The sequence below is a fragment of the Porites lutea genome, chromosome 3 (genome assembly GCF_958299795.1).
Source record: "Porites lutea chromosome 3, jaPorLute2.1, whole genome shotgun sequence".
NCBI lineage: Eukaryota > Metazoa > Cnidaria > Anthozoa > Scleractinia > Poritidae > Porites > Porites lutea.
In genome coordinates, this window is record NC_133203.1 from 17339963 (window position 1) to 17367462 (window position 27500).

Sequence of the window (27500 nt, forward strand, 5' to 3'; positions counted from 1 at the left end):
CCCATTCCCATCGCAATGAGAATTTCACTTTTAATGAAACCTTACTATCCACATCAGTCAAATCCTAAATATTATGCACAAAGGAGATGGTTTTTCAGTAAAACCTCTTGGAAAGAGCCTATTTCATTGCCAAAATGTCTGGTCTGGCCATGGTTCCTGCCGGCCAGTTCTGACTTTTGGATAGCGCCCTTAGTACGGTTCTAAGCTAAGCTCATGCTGCAGTGCCAGTATAACAAGTTGCCCCAAAATGTTTCTTTCTGCAGTTATTTCTATGTTCCTTCTTCCTTTTCCTTGGACTAGTGAAGTTTTGGCTTAATTTGCAAAAGCTTTTTAGATTTTGCTTTTTCGCTAGCGCGTGAAAGCTGACGGTTATGTCTATAAGCCTGTCCTGAACGAACTGCTTGTGGGCTTTCTTGCCAATTTCATCAGACATTAGAATGTCATTATCCACATTCGAGGGCACGGGAGCACCGGATGACGGACAATACAGCGTGTCCTTATCTTCAATTGTGAAAGGATTAATAAAATTATTTATCGCTTCCATGACGCAACACGTGTCTTGCTCACTCTTCAATATCTGCGAACATCTTACCTCCTTATGCTAGGTAGACTTCAGAGTTTCGATATTCGCTATCTTTTTGGTTGCCTCCAGATAGCTTGCTCTTGCATGTCTAGTGCGCCACCATCTGTAGTAAGCAGAACGGTTCCGGCTAAAACCAACAATTTCGCTGTGAGATTTTGCATGACGGTTAATTGTTTGCTCAATTGTTATGTCAACATTGGCATTTGGCATTTCTAGATGATGGAACATCTGATCTGTTAACACTAAAGCCATTGTTCTTCAACAGATCCTCTGCTCCTGGATGCGTTTTTTCCGGGTTCAACTTATTCAACAAGTAGAATGCAGAGTATCTTGCATAGTTTGGGTGATCGAAGCTGAAAAACATGCTGCACATTCTTTGGAGGCTTGCTAGGTGAAGCGCCAGGCAATTCTCTTTAGCCGCTCGATGGAACTGTAGAATCAGGCCTACCTTTTCCATGTAGCTCCACACATGTCCAATATACACAAACGGATACGAATTGTCAAACCGATGGTCCATTCGTACCAATGGTAGGATTGTTACCAATAGGAAAGGATGTCATTCCAATGGTTCTGTTGGTGAATATACATCTCATTAAGGGGACTTTGATTATTTTCCCATGTGACCTGGCTGGGTACAGGGCAATTCCAATGGTCCATTGGTACCAATGGTACGATTTGTACCAATGGAAAAGCACCCTATTCCAATGGTTCTATTGGTGAATATGCATCTCATTAAGGGGACTTAGATTATTTTCTGATGTGGTGTAGCTGGGTACAGGGCAATTCCAAGGGTCCATTGGTACCAATGGTACGATTGGTACCAATAGAAAAGCATTCTATTCCAATGGTTCTATTGGTGAATATGCATCTCATTAAGGGGACTTAGATTATTTCCTCATGTGGTCTGGCTGGGTACAGGGCAATTCCAATGGTCCATTGGTAACAACAGAAAATGATGCCATACCAAAACTGAGCTGTCTTGCCAAGCGCGCCCTGCCGAACAGTTTCTTTGAATTTATCATAACGGTCTAGGGAGTTGTTACAGCTTTCACTTGCTAAACATTCTAAAAGGTTATGTTTGCACGGGTTCTTCGCTAGATGGTCTAATGTTGTAAACCCTTGCTTATCAAAAAGACAACCATGCAACGACTCGTAGACCTGAAGAATTTGTTCCAAAGCTTCGTAGACAACCTTGCGCATGCGAAGGGCGTGGTTATAATGTTTGCCTGTGAAAACTTGCTCTATCAATTCACTTGCACAGATCCCTGATTCGATGAGGACTTCTTCAAAACCACTACATCTCATTTTCTTTCCAAGGGCACCCATGAATGCGCAGGTAAAATGAAAACTACTCATACGTACAATTACATCACTGAATTCTTCTGAATATTAATCTGAGTCTCAAAGGATTGTGGGACAGGAAAAAAGGTGGACTGTGCCCCATGGGATATCAAATAGAGAAGTACGATATGCGTCTTGAAATATAATCCACAAAATGATTAACTACTTTTTTTGTTACAGCTAATGTACCATAAAAAGCTTGAAGAAGATTATTAAATGCAGTGCTGTGGAAAAGTTATTGTGCTTTACTTTAGAGGACCTTATAAAGCGCTGTTAACACCTTTTCGGCTTGGAAATATCGCATAAGTAGCAAACTAAGGATTAGTCATCATTCAGTAGCTAGTACATTCTCATTGGCCAGTAACTACCAAAATTTCACGTAGGTTAGACATTTTAGAGAGATTTTTTTTTTATTAGAACTATCGTAACAGGTGTTAGTTACGTACCCAAGTAGATGGTAAATTAAACTTGTGACATGCGCAGTAAGAGTTTTTGGAGCTTAAAAGTTAAGTAGAAAATTTTAACTTACATATGAGATTTAAAAAATACTTTACATTAAATAACTTTGAGTGTTATTTTTGTCAGTAATGGTGTTTCAGAAGAGGTTAACTTACCTCTTGGTGTGGGTAACCTGTGACTCTTTGCTGAGGAAAAGAATGTTGCTGCACAGCCACACCCACCAACCAATTAAGTGCAAACATGCATTTTTCAAATATCCTTGGGTGAAGCTTTGAAGTGATACATGTCTGCAAAAATCCCCGAGGGGGGGGAGGGTTTCACTTTCTGGCCCATGGACTAAAAGGAAATCCAGGAGAAGCAGTAATGAGGCTCTCCAGTTTATGCAGGAGAAGGCTGAATCAGACAAGGCACTCCGTGAAGAAGAGCTAAAGATAAGGAAAAAAGAAGAAGAAACCAAAGCTGCTCAATTCCAAGCAATGTTCACCCAGCAGCAATCCTTCTTACAAGCAATGACCCAACAGTAGGCTCAACAGCAGCAACCGAATCAACACATGCAGATGTTAATGGCACAGCAAAGTCAGGCAATGATGTCTGTTTTGGAAAAACTCTTGTCAAAAGAGTGAAGAGTGTGACAGATCAGTTTCATTCCATTTGAGTTTTACAGCAAGAAGTGTTAGATTAAAAGGCATGTGAAATCGTTCCAAGTATTGTAGCAAAGTTGTATTATGGAGTCAGCTACTGTATTTTAAAGGTAATTCATTTTGAATTTGCCTGGTCATCACACTGTGCTTTTATTTTATATTTCTTTTTAAAAAGGTTAAAAAAACCAATGTTACTCAAAAAAAATTCCACCCATAAGACATAAAACGTATAAACAAATATGGCTCTTGTTTTCATAACTAACCTCGAATTCAAGCAAAAACTACTTTTGTGTTTTTGCATGAATTAAAGGCCAGAAAGGTGAAAACAAAGGCTTTTCTCATTGGCTATCGAATTTTTCAAGTTCATATCTTCATTTGCAAAAGGCTGGTCTTTTACTGGCAGTCTCAAAAGCAATACCATTTTAACAGGAGTCATATGTGAGATCAACTCTACAGTATTTTTTAGATGACTGAATCATTACATGACATACAATTTCTAAATACAAGTGTGATATGCCTTTACAGAATCTAGTGTCGTAAAAATAATCAAAATCTTGAGGTATACATAGTATGTTGAGGTTTGTCACCCTTGAGAACTGACGCTGTGACCCCAACATGTTTCCAACAGTTCTCATTAAATCCAGCAAAACCTCTCAAAATGTCTAAGTGCTTTTGGTTTCATTGCTGTGTTGCTAATTTACACCATAAACCATAATGCTTGAATTATTAAAGATCATTTTCAAAACAGTTAACCTAAACTGTAGCACTTATGCAAAATAAGTTTCAAGTTCGGGAGGATTACACTGGAAAAAATCTGAGGTTGCGTTTCCATATAGACATGTTAGTCCATTTCTAAGAATAGCACTGACGATGTACATTTTCCCCACACTACTCAGTCCCAACTTTAAGTTATTTTTAAAGTCCAGAAACTTTAAGTAATTGATTATGTCTCCGAACAGCCACTCCACACTTGTTCTCACCGAGCTCATAGCAGTATTGTAAGCTTCCATCTGTGGGGTTAAAACTCCATTTCTAAATGGACATTGAAGGCCTACACGGATTGGGTAAGCAGGATCCCCGTAAATACAAAGTGGTTGTCCAGCCAGGCTAAAGGCATACTGACAGAGATCATCCAAAAGGTGAGACTCAGCAAGCATACCTGCATCATGCTTTCTTCCCTCTGCAACAAAATTAATGGACAGGAGGAGTGTTAAAGTTCAGTCAGATAAGTGAAAAAAGTCCTATAACATTTTGTTAAAAGAACATTGAAGCATCAAGGGTCTCACAGGAATATTTCATTAATTTTTCTTGTAACTATGACAATTCAGGAAAAAATGAAACTATTTATTTGTTCATTGATATATTTATTACGAACTGACGAGATTTTGTATATAAAAAACATGCTTTCCTTTAGACATAGTCAGCTTGGCTATGAGGTAATGCGAGTGAAGTGTTTAATTTGTAAGATTTTTTTGTAATTTCTCATGAAAAAGCAGTTGTATGTTTCCAAGAAGTTTCATTTCAAGCGATTTCTCAAGATGAAAAGAAAAAAAAAAACACTTAAGCAGTTGCCCCCTCACCCTATAAACCCCAGATTCAATTTTCTAAAGAAAAGACAACTTACCGACAGGGCCATACATATTTGCAATCATTCCATCTGAGGTAACAACAGACTGAAACTTGATTCCATGGACACGTTTGTGTCCCTTGTAAAGCAACCTCTGGTTGACAGTGCCGGGCCTACAAATAGGGCGAACTGTCCCATCAAAAAAAGCAAAACACTTTAATATTAAGTGGGGCTCCTTTTCGGCGAAAAACTTCGGCAAATCTTTCAAGATTGGCTTGGCTTAGTTGCTGATGATTCCACTGCAGAATGGGATGGCTGTGAGCTTGATAGATATAAAACTTGATTTGTAATCATACACAATACAGGAACCGGCTTAGTAAACAAGTGGACCATATCGCTGTATCGGCAAGGGTAGCACAACCGCTTCAAAAGCATGCATAGTCCTTCAGTTCCTTCGCAAATTGTCCCTTGGTGACAAATTATAACATCAGGAACCGCAAAGCCTGAGAAAGCCTTGGGCCACACATTCATCTTCGGTCAGGTTTTGGACGTCGAAAGGTGGATACAAGTCACACGGCAAGTCCAGGTTTTGTGGGCTGTAAAGGTCGTATAGTAAGAGAAATTCGGCGTCATCGAGGACTTTCATGTCATAGTAGAGCACTATAAGCTCTCTCAATTCTTTCCAATAAACCATTTCTTTTAAATAAACATACCACAACCAAAAAACTTAGAGCCGAGTCTGATTTGTTTACATCGAGTTTGACTTTGCCGTACTACACAAAACTTAATCAATTCGAGTTTTAGCGGGAGACGGCTTAGTCGGCCCAGTCTCTTTCGGTTACATCCGCTGTACCAGAGCTTCGCCGTAGTGGATCGTAAGGTCCCTACTGTCCTTGAGGAAAGCGACAAAGTAAGTGAAGACGAGGACTTAGGAAACGTTGGTATAGAGCAAAATGACTTAAGCAAAGGTTCAAAGAACGAGATGGAAGAGCCTATCGATGAAGGCCACAGTATGCCATGCTATGTTAGCATGCTTCTAGTTTTAACGTATGCCATAACGTACACAATTACAGGAATTTAATTTAGGGACTTGCTTGTTATGCTTAGTCTTCACTGCTTAACACAACCCAAACATTTGAAAAGTGTTTATCCTTTGAAGAAATACTTTTCTTCGATACAGAATCCTCTTATTATCCATAAGTGCTGTAACTTTTGTTTCCTGTTGATTAAAAGGGAGGAAAAGCAATGTACAAACTGTCAACAAAATTTAGAGAAGCAGGGTTCAACAGCATGTTTTGTCGAGATACCAATTATTGAACAGTTGCGAGACTTATTTCAAAAGTCAGACTTTATTCCAAATATTGAGAAGGGATTTGAAAGGAAGCAAATACGTGGAATGTACAGTGATATAATGGATGGCAAACGTTATAGAAGACTATCCGAAAATAATGGTCCCCTTTCTCTCAAGTATCCATATTGTGGTGCAAGGCAAACCCCGCGGGTGCCCCTCTAAGTAAGTCACGTGAGATGGCGTAATAACCATGTGCGAAGAAATGATTGTAAGACCAGTTGAGTAGCAGATTAAACATATATTGTTCTCTTAACGCCGTGTTTTAGCTGGGAATCGTGGCGTTACACTGGTGGCAGCGGTAAACAAAGACGAACTTCACGGATACATGTGTTCAATGGCGATATTTTCATGGTTTGCGTGACTGAGTTTCGTCACCCTCTGTTGTTTTTCATCCAAAGTCTCTTCGTGTGTTTTCTATCGTGGTCTCGCCCATTTGCAATGGCGGAAAACTCACTTGTGGATTCAGGATTTAAAGGAATGAGTTGTTCAACGCCAGCTAATCCTTTTAAAGCGGGAAACCCATTTAAATCAGAGTCTGTTTCATCTGTAGACTCACCAATGCATGTGGAGAGTCCAGGTCGGCGATTTCAATCAGCGGGCCCATTTGCATCGCCGCTGGATCCATCAGTACATGATAACAGTGCAAGTCACCGATTTCGCTCCAAAAACCCGTTCGTATCGGAGAGTCAACAGGATACTTACTCCACTGATTTGTTTACACACCGCCCAAAGTTAAACAAGCCTATTAAAAATCCTGCGGATTATGATGGTACTCAGTCGCTGCGTGATTATTTGAAACACTGAGCGTTACTCTGTTGTTAATGGTTGGGACCAAGAAGAAGCCGCTCTATTTCTTGCTGCAGGCCTTCGAGGAGAAGCCCAAAAGGTGCTTAATGGTATGTGTGATAGCGATTGTCGAAATTACTTCAAAATTGTTGACAAATTGGAGCTTCGGTTTGGTGTTGAAAAGCAGCGTGAATTACACCAAGTGCGCCTTCATAACCGTCGCCAACTGGAAAACGAAAGTGTTGAAGCTCTTGCTACAGATATTCGCTCTCTGTCAAGTTTAGCTTATCAGGACTTATCTCCGGACACTCAGGAAAGATTTGCCGTCCAGCACTTTATTGATGCACTGAAGGATCGAGACGACAGGCTTAAATTACGTAGAGATAAACCTCGCACCTTAGATGACGCCCTGTCGCTGGCTTGTGAACTTGAGGCGTTTCGTCTCGTGGATGGAGATGAGCGCAGAAGCCCTCTTCATGTTCGCTCTGTGGATGAAGTTGATAAAGAGCCTGATTTGCTTAAAGCTCAGCTGGATATGTTACGTTCTGATATTCGAGTGCAACAACAACGTCAGGAGACTCAGCAAGTTGCTATGCAACAGTTAGTTGAGCAGATACAGCAGCTCTCCAAGTCACTCTCCTTGAACACCTCTGGTAGCCAACAGCGATTACCTTCTTCACGTTACTCCAACCGCAATATGCAATGCTCGAATTGCAAAGAACTTGGCCATTATCGTCGTAACTCCCCAAAGTACAAGTCACTTGACCGAGCCAACCCAGGCTCGGGAAACGGCCACAGGGTGTCGCCCACGGGCCAGGGGGATGCCTAAATGCGAGTGATGGTTGCCCCACAAGTGGTACTGATGTGAACAATGCATTTTCTCAGCAATTGCCAAACCAGGAAATGACATGTCCTGATACACCCATGGAACGGTCCCATGTTAATGAAAAGTTACGAGGCCTTTACTTGCCAGACTTTCTTGGAGGATCTCGTGTCATGTGGTTGATAGACACTGGTGCCGCACGTTCAGTTTTGTCGTTCGAGGTTTATAATTCTTTACCTGCTAGCGTTAAGTTCAGTTTGAGTTCAGAAAATTCTGCCATTGCTCTTGCTAATGGTCAACAAGCGAAAACTTATGGTGTGGGACATGTTGTCATGCACCTTGGTAACAGTGAGTTTCAAATGCATGTAATTGTCGCTGAGATTGAGGATGAGGGCATTTTGGCTATGGACTTCCTGTCACCAGTTGATTCACGTATTGACATTGCGACAAACCAACTGTCAATTAATGGCGAAGTGTTTGATTGTTCTGATTTCAAGAATCAACCCCTTAGTTCCAGATGTATGGTTCGACGGTCAACCATGATTGAACCTAACACTGAGGTGATCGTCCCAGTCTTTGTTCACAAGCGTTCATTTAACTTAGACCCAAAGTCGTCTTAATTAGGCACGCGATTGTTAGAACCATGTCTGAACTCACATTTGCAACAAAAGGGACTTTATGTTGCAAGGACTCTGGTTGATGTTACGGAGGACAGGGTGGTCCCCTTACGTGTTTTCAATGTTTCTAATGAAGTGTTTCATTTGGCTGCTGAGACTGTGATTGCCCTCGCTAAGCCAGTTACTGATGTTACCTCACTAGAGCTTAATCAAGAGAACCATGACAGTGCTATGGGCCAAGCTAGAGTAATAAATGAGCATGTGTCACAAGGAGCAGTTGATATGACTCTACCGAAGGCCTTGCAGGAACTACTTGAGAGAAGCACAGATAATTTAACTGACAGTGAAACTGAGAAACTGCAGGAGTTGCTATTCAATTACCAGCATGAGTTCTCAATTTCAGACGGGGACTTAGGCACCACGCACATGGTCCAGCACAGAATCGATACGGGCAATGCTCTTCCAATCCGAATTCAACCCCGGCGAACTTCACCGTGGAAACATGATGAGATAGAACGACAAGTCACTAACCTCCTACAGCAGGGCAAGGTGAAGGAATCGTCCAGCCCCTGGTCTTTTCCGGTTGTGCTAGCAACCAAAAAGGACGGTAGCCAAAGGCTGTGCTTGGACTACCGCCAGCTTAACGCAGTGACGATAAAGGATGCCTTTCCCTTGCCTCGGGTTGATGATTCTCTTGCTGCTTTAAGCGGTTCCCGATGGTTCTAAACTTTGGATCTTGCCTCAGGTTATTGGCAAGTGGCGATGGATGCAGGCACCCAGGAGAAGGCAGCATTCGTAACTTCGAGCGGCCTGTATGAGTGGACCGTGATGCCTTTCGGCCTCTGCAACGCACCCAGCACCTTTGCCAGACTGATGGAACTTGTTTTGAAGGGCCTACATTGGAAGATTTGTTTGATCTATCTTGATGATGTGACAGTTATGGGACGCACGTTTGAAGAGGAATTAGAGCGGTTGAAAGAGGTGTTCGAGCGACTAGCCAGGGCAGGACTAAAACTTAAGCCAAAGAAGTGTTTTCTCTTCCAGAAACGGGTTTCGTACCTCGGACATGTGGTCACGGAAGAAGGCATTGCTGCAGACCCTGAAAAGATGGAGCAAGTTCGCACCTGGCCCACCCCAGAAAACAGCACGGAGACCAAAAGTTTCCTTGGACTTGCCTCTTATTACCGCCGATTCATCCCTGATTTCTCGACCATAGCTAAGCCGTTGTACAAGCTAATGGAAGTCAAGGCGGAATTTGCTTGGACAGAGCAATGTCAGCTGGCTTTTGACAGCCTGAAGGGTTTACTTACGTCCGGTAGAGTCCTAGCCTACCCTACTAGGGAGGGAAAGTTTGTGCTAGACACTGATGCGTCAGACCATGGCATTGGGGCAGTGTTGTCACAATTTCAGGACGGGGTCGAAAAACCCATTGCATTTGCAAGTCGGACATTGTCCAAGTCTGAAAGGAACTATTGTGTGACGCGTCGTGAGCTCTTGGCAATCGTTGAGTTTGTTAAGCAACACAGGCATTACCTACAAGGTACAAGATTCTGCATTCGAACTGATCATGCCCCTTTGCATTTTGTTGTCCAGGCCAAAGATCCCGAGGGACAGCTTGCACGTTGGATTGATTACTTGAGTACTTTCGACTTCGAGATCCAGTATCGACCAGGACAGCGACATCTGAATGCTGATGCACTTTCCCGTAGACCATGTGATGTCCGTTGTGAGTGGTGTAAGGGTTGGAAGTCACAGGAGCGAGTGTCATCTGGTTATGTGGGTGTTCAGACTGTGATGCATGTCCCTTGCCAGGACAACAAACAATCTGTGAATTGTGAAGAACCTGTTGGTGCTCGTTGTGCCACTGTCAAGTTAGAACCAACGTGGACTTCAACTTTCTTGAGGGAACAACAGGAAGCTGACTTTGATCTCAAGGTTATTATTGGTTGGAAGGAAGCCGGCGAAGAAAAACCATTGTGGGAAGATGTGTCGCCTCAGAGTTGTGCTGTGAAGACCTTGTGGTCACAGTGGGACCGCCTGCTCTTCAGAAACCGTGTACTTTGCCGCACTTGGGAAAGTGACGGAGGTGATCAGATTATTGACAAAGGGCATTCTTCCCGAGAGTCTCCGACAGGCTGCCCTTGAAGCTCATCATAGTCATACGACTGCGAGTCATCGTGGTATACGAAAGACCCTAGGCGCCCTTCAATCTCGTTATTACTGGCCAGGACTTACTTCAGCAGTTCACAGATTCGTCGCCAGGTGCCATGTCTGTGGGTCTAAGAAAACCTGGGGACGCAAACGTCGTGCTCCGTTAAAGCAGTACATGGTGGGAGCTCCCATTGAACGAATCGCGATTGACATTCTTGGCCCACTGCCAGAAACCCCGCGAAAGAACAAATTTATACTCGTGGTTAGTGACTATTTCACTAAATGGACTGAGAGTTATCCAATACCCAACCAGGAGGCCACCACTGTTGCAGAGAAGCTTGTGAGCGAGTTCATTTGTCGCTTCGGTGTACCTCGTCAGCTTCATAGCGACCAAGGAACTAACTTTGAGTCAAAGGCTTTGAAGTCTGCAGGCTGTTAGACATTGAGAAGACCCGCACCACTCCCCTGCATCCCCAGTCTGACGGACAGGTGGAGCGTTTTAACAGAACCCTCATTGAAATGTTACGTGGGAAGATCCAGCAAGACCAGACAGACTGGGATCTAAAACTTCCAACTTGCATGATGGCCTATCGTGGTGCTGTTCATGAGTCAACCGGGGTTTCACCTAACCTCTTGATGTTGGGTAGGGAACTGGAGGTTCCCCTGGATGTCATAACTGAGAGACCGCCTGATACATCACCACTCAAGACGGACTATGCTCAAGCTGTAGCGGTGACAAGCCTGAGGATGTGAGGAAACCTGAGCCTCGTGCGAGATTGACGACCTCTGTTGCACATGACCTCAACCAGGCGGGTGTCGGCTGTGAAACAGCTGAGTCGACTGTACAAGGCTTACCTGAGATTGATTCAAGTGTTTGTGGGAGACCGTCAATGCAGCGGAAGCCACCAAGTCGATTCGGAACTTGGGTGACCGATTAACCTGAAATGTTCAGGGACTGATAAACATCATAGGACAGTCTAGGCAACTAGACAAGTATAAGTTAATGCCTTTCATTACCTAAGAACTGTAGACGCTTGGCACATTGATGAATGAACATTTGAGACTTGATCTGTTGCGTTTAATTGAAGTTGTTTTCGGAAACGATCTGTGAAATAGTGGACCAGCACTGGGACAGTGCTTAAGAGCTGATGTCAGTAAATATCGACCAGAGGTCTACAAAAGTGAAAAATCGAAAATTCTCAAAAAAATTCACAAAGTAGCACTAAGTAAGCTATTAACATAAATGTAATGTTTACTTCGATCCGATAATTATTTTCCACGTACGGGGGGGTTATTGGTTTCGCGGCTCTCGGACCGGGTTTTCCAGGCCCGAGACCATGTGTCACAAAAAAATCGTTTTCAAATTCAAATCCATTGTAATGTGGACAACAAATAACTTATTCAAAAGAGTACTTAATTGCACACATTCTAAGTGGTGATTTACTCAGTTTGAACGAAAGTGTAATATTTTGGAGATTTTTCATTATTTTCAATATTTTGAACGTTTTCGTTCAATGAAAAAATGGCAAATTTCAAAGCCCAAAATCGTCGACTGGTACCTCGATTTCAGTAACGAGTCTTATACCACGTTAAAGAGCATTATCTCTTCTTTCAAAATCTGTTTTCAAAACTACGGGCAACTTAAAAGAAAATTTTTGAGGCCAAAAAATACAAGTAGTACTTTTCTGAAATTTGAGCTTTCCAGACGCGGCGGGCCGATGCTAAAAACTTGGAAAAATACAGTAAGAAATCAGTTTTTACAATAGTGGTTTCATGTTATCAGCTTTCAGAAACCAAGACGTGGCCATTTTTTCTTACTATAAACGAACTACCATACAAGGAAAGAATGAAGAAGGAAGACATGATTTTTGCCGGTTTTTGGTACGGATCGCATAAGCCCTTCATGCTTACATTTTGTAAACCAATCCACGAAAGTATTCTCAAGTTGGAGCAAGACGGTGTGACTATTGAAGTAAGCCCAGGAAATGAAATAGTATCGAAGTGCTTCCTTTTGTGTGGTACTTGTGATCTTCCAGCTATAAAAGTACTGGTGTGTAACTGTATGCAATTTAATGGCAAATACGGCTGTTCTAAATGTCTCCAGCCAGGAGAGACTTGCAAAACATCGTCTGGGGGGGCACTGTCACATTTTCCCCTTAACTGCAAGAGAACCTGTTGGCCCAGAAAGAACTCACGAGGGAACTATAGCACATGCAAAACAAGCAGTAGCTTGTGACAAGCCTGTCTATGCCATAAAAGGACCGTCTGTTCTAGCTTACTTTACTCACTATGATGTTATACAAGGGACAACCATCGATGATATGCACTGTTTTACAAGGAATCTGTAAGTTGTTACTTAAGCTGTGGTTCACACCCGCCTTTGTAAGTAACATTTTTTCACTGAGTTTAGAAATTGATATCGTGAATAAACTTCTGTTGGAAATCAAACCTCCCGATTTAATTACGAGGGTTCCTAGGAGTCTGGAGGACAGGCAATTTTGGAAGGCTTCTGAACTGCATACCTGGTTGCTTTTTTATGCTCTTCCGTGCCTTTTTGGCATCTTAGCAGGGGAATGTTTTCAACATTTGGCATGTTTCGTGTAGGCAATCTGGTTAATGCTTCAAGATAATGTGACAGAAAATGACCTCCTCCAAAGCGAAAGGTTACTAAAATATTTTTGTCAGATGTTTGGAACAATTTATGGAGACAGATACATGACTCTAAATGTGCATTTTCTCCTCCACCTTCCTAAGTGAGTCCGAAATCTCGGACTATTATGGTGTCATTCGTGCTTCCCCTTTGAGAACATGAATGGTAATTTGCTGAAACTCTTCCATGGAACACAACGAGTTGAACTACAGATCACATGCAGTATCGGATTGTTTAGAAACTGCCATGCATGATTGAGGCAGTTTCGGACAAAACACTTGAGGGAAATTTCCTTTCAAAAATGGTCGGTACTAAATCTTCCAGCAGTAATTTTTTAGACTTTGGAAACGGTTATCGTGGTTTAGGTAAACCATACTCATTTCAGTTAAGTGACATACAAATGGATGTATTAAAGACGTTTCTAGGATTAACAAGCCTTTTAAGTGTTACTCGTGAACTCAAGTTTGTGAATCGTTTGAAAAAAGGGGATGGAACAATATATTTTTCTCGAGCATACGACAGAGTTACGGTGCGTAATTCTTTTACAGTTAAATACAATTTAAATGCAACTTTCAGATTTGGTCAAATATATTTTTTTGCCCAGTATACTCATGCATGTAACTGTTCAGGCGTAGACTGTAGATGTCGAACATTTTCAGCTGTTGCTTTTATAACCCCTTTTGAGGAAACGAGTAACCACCTTATTATAGATTCCATGGAAAATATGAACTTTATGTCAGTGAAATTGCCACACATTAAAGCCTACAAGCGATTTAAAAAAGAAATATGCGATGTTGTTGGTGTGGAAGCTATCGTGTCAAAATGTATGTGCGTGGATTTATCTGATATAGCACAAATCGATTGTATTTGTTCAAGAATTTACAAATAAAATCGAGTGTGACTGATGTATAGTTTCGTCGTTGCTCTGGTAATGTAGTAAGGTATGAAAAGTCATCACCAGTATATATTTCAAGGCCCCCGCACACATCTATAAGTGTAAACATTAGTCGGCAAGTTCCATTATTAATCATTACAGATTAATTGTGTTAAAGGAAACTTAAGCAGTAGAACGCATATTATGGTAAGCACGACATAAATTTCAGCCGCTTTGCTGCAACTGGTTGCCCCTGAAGTATTTGCAACACAGTTGCAGCAAAGTCACCCAGAATGCTGTGATGGGGAAAATAATTGCGGTAAGATTGTGCGATCTTCCGGCAATTAGTTGCAGCAACTAGTTTCTTTTTGCAGAGTGATTGCTGCAACTGTGCTGCAGTTGATTTTTTTCCTAAGGGTCGCCATACGGTGGTCTGCTGGGCTCACTTGGTGAAGTGATGATGCTGGAAGAAAGTTATAGAATTGTTTAGTTCTGTTACACTGCTGAAAACTAAAAACATGGTAAACCTTAGGCAAAGGACCCGGTGTAAAGGAATTCTCTGAACTTAAATTTTGCAAACTCACCATGTTAAGCTTGCATTGCATCACTCCATGACTTTAACAAACAACTCAGAGAAATGAAGCGGAACTCTGCCTCCAATACGTTCCTGAGGATCTTTGGCGACGATAGTGCATTTATCGTACATTTACTCCAGTTCCCTTTCACATTTGAGCTTGTCGCCAATGCAGTTAGGTAGGGATGCCTCATGCTGCCCCTTCAATACAGCTGAAAATTGTATTTTTGCAGACATATTACCAGGATATCTCTTCTTAATTCTTGCACAACTCCAAAAGTACCGAAGAGGCAATCAATGACGGAAAAGCTTGAGTTAAATGACCCACTGTTTGATAATGGAGTGCCATTTTAACACCTCAGATTTTCGGGGAAAAGCAACGCAGATAAACCGGAAATTGGTATCTGCCGCGCTGTTCCTTGATGCACAAAAGTTTACTAGAAGAGTCTTTAGACGCCATGGTAGACGTTAGTGAGGCTGTGGAGGACAGCCTGCCAGTGAAGGTATTTTTATATAATTAAATAAACATTACCTGTGAGCTCAAGTTAAGTATTCAGTTCTCTTTAAGTCACTGTGCCTGTGATTTGAGACGACTAAACGTCGAAAGCTTTTGGTTTTTTCACTAATATATTTTCGTTGAAATTCCGTTACAAATCTGTCTTCCAATAGATGAGATGCCGAAGCTCGAAGAATTCCTTGTACAGCATGGAGGAAAAAATCACTTCTGACATTTCAGTTCAAGCGCGAAACAGTCAAAACATCGGTAAGAAACCCGCAATACTCAAATTGAAATATTGTGAATGTCAGTAAATCCAGGAAAATGATTTGTGCATGCATTTCAGTGCAATCACTATGTATTTTCATTCTCCTATTTCCTAACAGATTCACCAAACGGCGGGCAGAAAAATTTAAGCGCATCGCCTGGCCCTGCTTTAGATACAGCAGAACTTAGCCAAGAAGCACTGCGCCTTTTGCCACTGAACAAAATCCCCATCGCACAGTTTTTTGCCCACGTGTTGGAAAGATCCCAGGGTAGAAGATCCGAAATTCTTAACAAACCTAAGACCTTTGAACAATTGTCGGAGGAGGGAAGAGAGCCCTACTAAAGGATAAAGAACTGGCTACAGAAAGAAGACTCATGGGGGATCTGAGAGGAAAGATTCAAGGTACATGAATCACTTTTGAATACGTGTAATTTAATCAATTCGCAAGAACTATTTCTGTTGCAAAGTCCATATGCCTTGTGTACTGCGCTAACATCGTTCCTGGAAATGTTTATGTTTTTTGTCAGTGCTCTGTTGCTTTGCATATTAAATTCATTTTGTTTTTGCTTTACAGGAAAAAGGAAACGAGCTGCTTCATCAACTGCAAATAGGAGGACGAAATTTTCGCATTTGCAGAAAACGGCCCTCGAGGCCTTGTACAAAGACACCAAGTATCCATCGCACCGACTTATTGAAGAATTTGCAAAACTGAACAACCTTGACAGGGCAACCGTCAAAGTATGGTTCAACAAAAAACGGCAAAGAGATACTGGAGAACCTTCTGAACCTTAATTTCCATGTACTACTTAAGCTGAAAAGAATAAACCTGGAAAAATCTGTTTACATTTAAGTTTTTTAAATTTTATTTTTCTTTGCCAAATAGGTTTGCGGACACGAGATGATATTGATGAGTAATGGATGAAATCAATGACTAAACAATGCAATCAATCGATGACCAAAAATTTTGTGGCCTATCGATTAGTCATTACTCATTGATCATCGGCAATAATCAATGACTAATCAACTGATTACCTATTGATTACCTATTGATTATTCATTGATTGCATTGATGTCACCAATTAGTTATGTCTGGTATCAAACAAAGTTGACAATTCCTGCGCCATGCCCACGTATGTCTCTAGGGTTACCCCCCAAGATAGCTGCCGATAAGTGCCTATAAAGTTAAAGAACGGGTCTGAAATTTATGAGTGATAATGTACTGCACAGTGCACAGTCCACTTTGTACTCCGGTACGTTCTAGTGGATTCAAGAGCAAGTGGGATTTTGGTTCTGCGCTAGGTATTATGGGAAAGGCAAAGAAAGAACGCACCTGTCAGATGAAGATTTAAAACTGGCGGAAAATAATTTATGCACAACTAGAGGGAACGAAAATGAACTTCAACTTCAACTTCAACTTCAACTTTATTTCATAAGACTATTGGTTACAATAGACTGGCCCGCAAAATAGCAATTGCTAATCTAGGCGGACCAGTTAAAAGAAAAATAAATTGAAAGGAAAAGAAGGGAAAGGAAAAGGAAGGAAAAACTACAATTTTAAGTTACAATAAATAATATTCTATCACAGTTTTATTTTAATTACATTAAATCTGAACAAGCAAACAAGCAAATACTTTAATACAGAAATCACTAAACTATTAATCGAACTTTTTCAACTATTAATGGCGTCCCAATATAGTCATCTTCTCTTTTTAAGATATCCAAAAGCAATCTGTGATGTACTTTCCTAAATTTCTTTTTAGGAAGATCTCTAATATGACAAGGCATCTCATTCCAAAGTTTTACACCAATGCGTAAATGAATCATTTAGAGTGTTTTTTTTTGCGAAAGGAAAGTTCACCAGCTCGTCCTGAAGGACAAAATCCCCTGTCCACACAGTTCTTGTGAAAAGGACCCACAGGTTTTCGAAAGAAATGGCATTTCCCAGCATTTTCGTGTGGTATACACAAATGTACCCTCATGGACGCAAACTTTAATCCAAACAAATGTCATCCATGCATGATACCCTAGAATTCTGTACATTAAAAGGATTAGTAAAATGGCACGGAACTCAGCATTTAAACTTGCTACAGAATTTAAAAATTCGGGTCAGATTTCCAGGGGCTGTTCTATGGGAGCGTGGAGTCCCATCATTCTACGTTTTACGCAAGGTAAAGTCCTGTCTCCCACCCAAGAATGATCAGAAAATCTCAATCTATAGGTGAGAGCACATGTTGCCAAGTCTGATAATGCAGGATTTTATGTGAAATATAAAACTATTCTGGTGCTTAAAATTTATGATGGCACTTACAATTTATCCTAGCTAGGAGGCAATCCCGTTGCATGCAATATGTTTATAAACTGCTCCCCACCACCATGTCACAGATCATGCCAAATGCTAGATTGATGTCATTCTCACATCGCTGATTCTGCACACTTAGCAGGCAAGCAAGAGCATTTATACCACGTCTTCTTATGCTGAGGGTCTTGATTATACTTCTCCTGGCACTTTCAGTTATGAGGAGGGTCTTAAGTATATCATCAATCATAGGACACCCTTGTTCAAACGGTTCTACCACAGTTGCAAATGTTGAACTATCAAGAAGAGCCTCTGTCACACCATCTTTCAACACATCTTTTTTAACACAGCCTGGTACTGTTGTAAAACAACTGCTGCAACTCCTGATGCTGTTTTATCAGTGCTTGGCAGTACATGATGAGAGCAGCCCAGTTATGGATATTGTAAAATAAAATCCCAGTGTTCAAAGATATATGACTGGTGTTCCCCCCCGTATACACTTTGATGTATTCATGTGCAGTATCATTTGAATGTAATCAGTATTAATAGCAAGGATATAATTCCCTACAAACTGCATTCAAAGTATCTTTACACAAGAGACATCTGATGACGATGCCCCTTTAAACCCTAATATCAGTTTCTGGAGTCTCCATATTGTTCTCCATACATTGCCCAAGCTCGAAATATGAGTATCCGTGAACATCAGCATTGTTGCATAACATTCGAAATATAACGATTTGTATGGGGAAAAAAACCTATCGTTTCTGTAACCTAAGAAAATGAAAGGATTTCGATAAAAAAAACAGCTTACCTTACTTACTATTTATGCTACATCTCTTCTGTGTGGTCCACGGGCCGATTTATGGCCGTTTTATGGGTTTTTATGTAAACGGTTTTCTCTCTATATAAAGGTTTCCCTAGGTTGAGCACTCCTGCGAAGCGGCTCGACTGATCAACTGAAGGAAAACGGCTGTAAATTCGCTCCAACTGCTCCAATCGCCTTCAAATTCCGGCTAGGTAACACACGATAGTTCTCCTTTCCATCCGTTATCTTGCTTCAAGACGCCTTTGCACCGAGAGCGAATCAAAGGTCGCAAATCTCTGCAACCTTTCCCATCCAAAGCCATTGAATGAACCTTGGCTTGAACTCCGCGTTACCATTGAAAGATAGCGAAACGGCCTGAGACTCAAATTACTCACACTCGGGGTGGGAGAGAGTCTCTTGCTCCCGTTGTTTTCTTTCTCGGGTATCGATGTCAACGGGGGCAAGAGACTTTCATTTAAAAACTATTTACAAGAAATAAATTGGATCACGAAAGATCAATAATAACAATACATTGTAGATGAACAAGACAAACAACTAATGGATATTTAGGAAGCGCTTCAGCACACTCTTATAGCCAAATTTGTGTCGCACTGCGTGTTTCCAAACTTCAAATGGGGTTTTCTGTTCTGTCAATCATTTGAGTGGGGGTGGAGTTAATGCAAATCACAATGCAATGCACTCGCCCAGTTTGGCCCGCAAAAACAAAATTGAGAATGAGCCTAATCTGCTCAAGAATAGCGAACGAAATGACAATGATGAATGGAATTTTTGTTGAGGGGATTTGGCAGACATTGCTTTATTCTTGCAAGAGACAAGAATACGAAGGATCGTAAAAAGCTTCGAAGAAAACTAGTCGATCATTGCCCAAAACAGTGTGAAACAGGGTCATCACAAGGAGCGAACCTTGAAACACAGAAACAAACAATGTGGATCGAAATGCACCAATCACAAGTAAACATGCATTTCCTAAGAGGTTCGCTAAGATAAATGACGGAAGAGAAAAATCCAAAATTTCTTAGAAGTTTGCAAAACGCGCAGGGTGGCTCCCAGCCTCAACAATAGATCTTGGTAGACTATTCCAGTCCCGTACGATTCAGATAGGAAGAGGATTTCACTTTGCTGGATTAACATATACCTTGCACGGATGGTTAGCGCAGGTTGAGTTGCACTTGGTAAATTAAAAAAGATCGTCAAAGTTTAGTTTGTTTGTGCCAAAAACGTTGTTGCATTAGGAACTTGCTTACACTGTAACTAAAACAACGTTTTTCAACTTGAAGTAATAACTATTAACATGACAAGTGAATATAGAGCCTATTCACAAAGGTGTGACTCTGGTCTGTAAAGCTGTAAACTTATTATGACCATACCAAACAGCAGTGAAAAGTTGGATGATTTTTTTCCTTCTACCATCGGTATACTGTAGCCATATATTTAGTTTATTTGCAAAGTCAATCACTCAGTTCCGTTAAAAAAATATTCTTTATGAATAGGTTCTAGTAATCCGTTCTAAATGGAACAGTTTTAAGACTTTCCCAATTTTAAAAAGCAACATCAAATGACAACAATATTGCATTACACACATCCAAAGCCTGGCGACGAGAATATGTCTTCTGCCACGTTTGTACAGAATGTTTCCAGAGCACTGGTGTATCTTGGCGACACTGGAAAACTAATACTTGGTCCACAGATGTTTGCTGTTACCCTTTTCCCTTGTGGGGGATTATGCTCAAAATCAATCTCTACCTTCCGTTCAAATCCCGTAGCTGGTAAGTGATATGACCCAGTGGAAAACATCACAATGTCATTAAGAGTAACTACCTTAGTACTCTGGGTCTCCACAACTTTATCGTTATCATTACCAGTATCAACATCCTCTTTTATCTCAATTGAGATAGTTGTCTGGGAAACCTTTCCTCTAAACACATTGCTTAGAAAATTCTCCCAGTTATACAGTATGTCTTCTGCAATTCTCCGGTTTGAACCACGGGTAGAAAGGTTTGCTTCAAAAATATTTGTAAGATCTTCAGGGGTGATCACAGATTCTGTACTATCTGTCAGCTCTGTAAATGACTCTTTTGGAAATCTCCGAAGAACGTTTAGTACCCCACCAAATGAAAGACCCTGTTTAAACTGCAGTATTTAGTCATGACATATATTAATTACATAGTGGTAAGCCATGGTTTGGAGAAGTTTCTCTTTATCATTAAGGGAAACAGAGGCCTTGTTGAAGCCTGCATCAAATCTCTCATCTAGAGCTTGAACGTTATCACTGAAATCCTTTTCCCCAGATGTTTCTTGAATTTTTATACACTTAGCCCTTATATCTGGGTTGGGTATTTCCTCAATTTTAAACTAACAACACTGCTTTTCTTCATTTAAATGGTAATGGACCAGAGATGGACTTAAGTTATGGGGCCCACTACAGCTATTTAGCAAACTCAAAGCCACCAAAACCCCAAATATTTCATACTCTTTTCTTTCATAGGCAAGGATATCATGGGAAAAAGTTAAAAATGGAGAACTACCTGCAACAATTCTCTGTTGCTCTAGACCTTGAAAAAGTACACTAAAGAATTCTCTTGTTGGACCTCCTCTACTGCTTCCTCACCAGTGAATCGAACATTAAGAGGTAAATAAAAATCTGACTTACCCTGGCCTCTAACAATTTCGAAAGTGTCGCTCCACACTTTTCCTCTCCTGACATTAATGCGCAGCTTATTTTTGTTGTCGCTGTTACAGGAACCATACACTTCCCTGGCAGCTTCTTTGAGTGCTTCTTTTAGAGTGGTGGCACAATTTGGGTCTTTCAGAGTACTTGTGACATCACTGATTGGTAAATCTAAGGATCAAAGTTTGTTGAAATGATTATGTTGTCATTAAGTTACATGTTCAAGCAGAATATGGTATCTGCAATCATAATCAATAGAAACTTCAATAATATTATTTAAAATTTGAATTAAGTTAAACAGTGTGATGTTACATTGTTTTAGGATCTCAGTACATACTATCATTGGATGTGTCTTGATCTCCGACAATATCAGCAACAGCATCACTAATTGTTCCATTCTTGTCAAGGACGTCTTTGAGAAATGTAACTTCATGTGAAGGAAACATCTGTATCAACTGGTCAAGACTACCAAGCTGAGGGCTACCAAGCTGTGAGTGCACTTGTTGTTTTGACTCATCAGTGAACGACTCTACAAAGATGACAGTAGAAGAGTGCTTACCACCTCAAGACACGAAGGCTAAGGAAATGCTTAAAACTGCACATTTTGTATGGTTATATTTTCAGATTGCAAATAAACTTGTTAAAGAAGTGCTGTGTCACATTTGTCAGATCCACTTACCAATTACACAATACATACATACATACATACATACTTTATTGACTTTCCCAAGGGGCTTTTCAAAGACAATACATGATCCTATTTACAATTAAGAAATGTTTTAAAATATATATAAAATTACAATTCTTTAAGTAATTTAGTATGTAAACGAGTTTTAAAAACATCAATCGAGTTACACAGTTTAAAGGAATTGTCTAGGGAGTTCCATAAGTTCACAGTTCTATAGAAAAATGTTCTCTGACCGGCAGCTGTTCTAAAAAAGGGAATTTGTAAAAGCTGTGAATTTCTGGTGCTACGTCGGCTAACCTCTGCTCGCTTTATGAATTTTGATGTAAGGTATTCAGGGGCTTGACCGGTCATACATTTAAAAGCCATAGTAGCGTTCCGGTAATAAAGCTGACCGGGAACTGAAAGCCAATTTAGCTCCTTGCGAATTGGTGTAACATGGTCAAATTTACGCGCGCCGCTAACAATGCGGCATGCGAAGTTCTGCACTGCCTGTAACTTGTTGACATTACATTTTGAGGTATTTGACCAAACATTGGAGCAATAAAATAACCTGCTAAAAACTAAGGAATTAATAATCATCAAAAGTGTACGTTTGTCGAAGACATGCTTGACACGGTTTATCTGGCCAAGGCGGGACATGCACGAGGAAGCGGTTTTAATTATATGTTCATCGTAAGTTAAATTAGAATCCAAAGTCACACCAAGGTCTTTGGCGGTGTCTGTAGGGACAATGTCCTTACCCATAAAGGAAAGGTAACGAAATTGGAATTTTGCACGCATCTGCCTGCTGCCAAATATCATCAACTTGGTTTTGCCACGGTTTAGTAACAATTGATTGTTGGAACACCATTCCCCTATTTTAAACAGGTCGTCTTCCAAATCAGCAATTGCATCCAGGTTGGCTTTAAGCTCGAAGGAAGTAATGAGTTTCGTATCATCTACATAACTCTGGGTGCTGCATTTCTGTGGGATCAATGGAAGATCGTTCGTATATATGCTAAAAAGAAGTGGGCCCAAGATGCTTCCTTGAGGAACGCCACTGGTCACAGACAAAGGCTCAGATAGCGTTGAATAGATTCGTACTACTTGTGACCTATTGCTTAGGTAACTACGAAACCATTGGAGAGTGTCACTGGAAATTCCGACATCTTGCAATTTTAAAATTAACGTGTCATGATTGACACTATCAAAGGCTTTGCTCATATCTAATAGTACAACTGCCGTTAACTTCTTTTTATCGATGGCGTTAAGAATTGTGTCTGTTGTTTCAATGACAGATGTTTCACAAGAGTGCCATCTCTTGTTACCGCTTTGACTCTTTGATAGGGTGTCATTTGATTGCAGATACGAGGTGAGTTGATTATGTACTACCCTTTCGCAAACCTTCGATAAAACTGGTAGAAGTGAGATGGGTCTATTGTTGTTTGCCTGTTCATGGTCGCCCTCCTTTAGGATGGGTGTAACCTCGGCTGTTTTCCATTTTGATGGAAAAACACAGTTTTGAAAGGATGCATTAACGATAGACGTTATTGAGTGAACAATTGGATTAAGACAGTCTTTGATGACACGGATCGGAATTTTATCTATCCCGGGGGCCTTGTTTGAAGGCATCGCTGCTATTATACGCTCTACTTGTTTATAATCAACGGTACTAAGTGTGAACTGGTCAGAGGAAGCGTATTGTCTCGGCGCGAAATAATTCTGATTAAGTGTTAAGTTGCATTCATTAGCCATGGACGTAATTTTGTCAACAGTGCTCTGACCAACAGATATGAAGAACTGGTTAAATTCGTCTGCAACAGATTTGACGCTCTTACTAAATGTTCGCTGAGATGTAGATTTATTGGGGACACACTGGCGGATTGCTTTCCAGATATTATTGGTGTTATTTGGGTTCCTTTGGATTTGTTCAGCAACAAATTCTCGTTCAGCAATTCTAATTTCCCTCTTTACTTCCTGTCTGAAATATCTGTAGGCAGTCCAGGATAGCGGGTCATTTGTTTTCTTTGCTTTTTTACGCCAATCATCCCTGGTCTTCATCAATCCGCGGATGTTGTCGGTTACGCATGGGTTTGGCTTACAGCGTGCTTTAAAGGTTTTAACTGGAGCATGACGGTCGAGTGAATGATGCTTTGACGAAACCTCCACCATGCAGGTCCAGAAGCAGATGGATCTTACCTTTCCTTACTGGTCCCTAACTCATAATGAAGTCTGGATAAACTTCTATACCTCTTTATTTTTTGGTCATGCAGAGGGTGAGAAGGTGGCTAACTGTATCTTCCAAACAATGTTGAAAGATGACCTTCCAATAACGAACTAGGCACTTTGGTAAGAGATGGCCCTAATGTCAATAAAACCATTGTTAAAAAGCTGGAAGGAGCCATCAAAAATGACAACCCAGATTTTAGTGGTTTTATTGACTTAGAAAGTTGTGTTCTTCATAACGTCCATAATGCTTTTGGCAAGGGTTTAGAGGAATGTGGGAAAGACATTGAACAGCTTTGTGTGGACATTCACTCCCTTTTCAAGTACAGTGCAGCGAGGCGAGAAGACTGTCACACTTAACAATCTGAATTGGGTGTGGAGATACACAATTTCCAAAAGCATACTGAGGTGAGATGGCTTAGTTTAGGTCCTTCTGTGCGAAGAATTTTGGAGCAGTGGGATTGCATCTGCAGCTTTATGAAGGATCTGGGAAAGCATCCCAAAACAGCCCCTAAGAGTGTTGCTTACAAGAGGGTATCGGCAATGTTAACTGACGAAGAAGGAAAGAAAACAAAGGCGCAGCTGGAATTTATGGGTAATGTTTCAACTGTTTTTGAAGATTTCCTCACCATTTTTCAGAACAGCTGCCCCCAGGTTCACCTTTTGTACGATAAAATGTCGGAGTTCTTGCGCAAGCTTATGGGTAGATTTCTTAGATCTGTGAAAGATGCTGTGAAGTTTTATGATCCTGAAAACCTGAGACCGGAAAAAATTGCCCTGACAAATGGTCTTCTAACTGCTGTGCGATCTGCGCACATGCATCATAGACAGTGGCTGGATGAAGAATAAACCGAGAAGAAGAGAAAGGAGGTGGATGAGAAATTGAAAGCTGAAGAGGAAGAACGAAGGAAAAGAGACCAGGAGAAGTTAAGAAAAGAGACAAGATCCTTGAGAGATATAGGAGAGATGCTAGACAAAAAGGAGCAGGAGGCAATGGATGAAATGCAAACGGCTGATGAGCTACTGCCAGAGGACACAAGTAAGTTGCAGGCTCCCCTATCTTCAGGTTCCAAGGTTGATTCACAAGGTGCAAAAGTTGCATGTCTCATGATTGAAACGGCCAAATCAAATCAGGCAAAGGCACAAACACAAACAATCAGAAGTTGCTGGAGAAAGCTCTACCAGCGGATGTTCTGCTGTACCATCAAAGAAGAGAAAGTCAAAGTAAATGTAAACTATCATTTTACATCTCTAAACAGGTTCTCTGCGAGCTCAGTAAAGAAAAAATTTTGTTGTGTTAGCAATCATCTGCTGGATTAATGTTGAAGTTATGAACACAATGACAAGCCAACTTTGGTTCTGAACCAAAGTGAAGGTGATACAGTTCAGTTGTTACTTAAAAACTAGGGAAATCAAAGTAAATAAAGTTATGTTGTACAGATTGGTTGATAGATTTATCTCAGCGAGGGATATCAAGAAGAATAAAAATTCAAACCAAAAAACTCGTTTTGTCCTATTTATGTTCACTGCTGTTGATCGACTAAAGTGGTGAATCAGGATAGCACCTGGGGTGTGGGGAGGCTATCTTCTGTCGACGAAAGTACTATTGATTTTCCTATTTTTCTCCTATTTTTTATACAAGGTTTCCTATTTTTCCTATTTTCTCAATCCTGAAATTCCTATTGTCCTATTTTTTTGAGCAACCATGCCACTGGACACCCTGGCTCTTCATTGTAGCTAGCTTCTACACGTACCATAATCAATAGTTTGGGGTTAAAAAATCCCATTGTGGCCTTACTCGTATTGGCCCCCTTAACTTCCTTACATGTCTTGTCTTCGATAGGTCCCCAATTTCCAAGTTCATACTTTGGAAAGGTAACCGGTCATCCTGACAAATGGGAATATAGTAGTATAGTATCATGAAACTACAATGTTGCATTGTGAAACTCTGATGTAGAAAAGCGGACAGCAAGGAAAAATGTTGCGCAGGAATTAAAAAAGAAGTCGCACTTTGGCGGGGATTTAACGCCATATTGGTGCCCTTCAAAAACTGTTTCCCTGAGGAACTCTTCCTGTGGCTCCTATTTCTCTGCAGAGAACTTCCGTGGGGGCTCTTGACATCTGTAAGTGCCGATTAGAATATGTTGATTTGGTTTTTTACTTTTTTGTCTAATTTGCGCTTTAAAAAAAAGTAATAACATAACACACCACACTCGCTAAATGAATAATGCCTTTTTTCTTTCTAGAGCCAACTGCTTATAAAGCAGGACACTAAGGGAACTCTCCCATGACCAAAATGCGTTAAGTGTGTACGTTACAAAGATTCTGAGAGTGGTTGACAGCAACCAAGACCTTTAAATTTGTAAAGAGAAAGTTGTCTTTTTTAAAAGGAGAAAGTCGCAAGATGGTCTCCATCATTACGCAAAAGATGTGATAAACAACACTGGGACAAGATGGAAGAGGACCTCCATTCCTTAATCTCTCCTGAACAAATTGGAGAATTGAGAGAAGTGAAGCCTCCACAGCTGCCATATGCCTCTTGGGTCAGTTATTGGGCGCATTTTCAATATAGATTACCCAACCTCAGTAAAGTCTCATCAGAGTTTTTTTTATGGTTGAGATATCAATCAACAATACCAGCAGGGCCAGTGTCATTGCAAATATGCCTTTGGAAGAATTCAACAGAGCATAAAACAAGATGACGGAAATATCATTCTTGTAAAGGCCAGTAATAGAGCTACAACCCATGGTCCAGCCGGGATTGTTATGAGACCAAAATTACATAGCTGGATGAACATTTTTGTCAGAGACGTACGTTCAAAGGTTTGTGGTGTTTGTAGAAGCTTGGTCGAGAAGGAGTCAACAGGGCCATAACTTTCAACTTCAACCTTTATTCAATTTCGCAAATAAATTACAAAATTATATTGGTAATGGCCTGCAGTTTAATCGAGGCAGGCCAGGCTACATAATTACATAATGACAACCTGAATAAATACAGAAAATGGAAAAATAGACGTTATATAAGTATAATTTTTCAATAAACAGATACTATTCTATTCTATTCTACTTAAATACAATGAAAAATATTGGAGTCTACAGAAACGCACTTGAACAGTGAAATCATCGACGGAGAAATAGACATTGAAGATTACAATCTCATCCGAAGAGACAGACCAGGCAGACAAGGCAGGGGCTGTGTGATATATTATCGCAAGTTGCTAAAAGCAATCCACCGACCGGACTTGGAAGATGAACAAGTGGAAGGGATAGGTATGCAAGTAACGGCTGACTCAAGGGACATCCTGGTAGAAACTATATACCGGCCACCAAACCAAAACAGTGAATTCTTCACAGCATTTCCAAAATTAATGGAAAATATCTGGACAAAATTCTCAAATATAGTACTTCTTGGAGACTTAAGTGGCTGTCCACCTAAGAGCGGTCCGGCGAGTTTGGGATCGCCAGTAAACCTTCCCTTTAGTTTTTGTGGGTGAAAAGGACTTAATGAAGAATGATTAAAATCGAACTAATTTTTTCAAAATCCTTTTCTGTGCTTCGCTCCCGCACAAAACTTCTTTCCTGTCTGTGAGCACTTTTTCAACCTTATTCGATGGCCGAAATTCGGTGATTTTAAAA

General features: G+C 40.7%; 1 long non-coding RNA gene and 2 pseudogenes across 1 annotated transcript; all 3 read left to right on the forward strand.

Annotated features, from left to right (window-relative positions):
* Positions 1-3006, forward strand: part of LOC140931721 (uncharacterized) — a 6013-nt pseudogene extending 3007 nt beyond the window's left edge.
* A 16925-nt stretch (positions 3007-19931) lies between these two features.
* Positions 19932-21611, forward strand: LOC140929445 (uncharacterized). The gene is made up of 3 exons (XR_012164727.1): positions 19932-20069; positions 20789-20932; positions 21043-21611. It is a non-coding gene; the product is annotated as an uncharacterized lncRNA (long non-coding RNA).
* Positions 21612-23790: 2179 nt separating this feature from the next.
* LOC140931723 (uncharacterized) lies at positions 23791-25092 on the forward strand (annotated as a pseudogene).
* The last annotated feature ends 2408 nt before the right edge of the window (positions 25093-27500 follow it).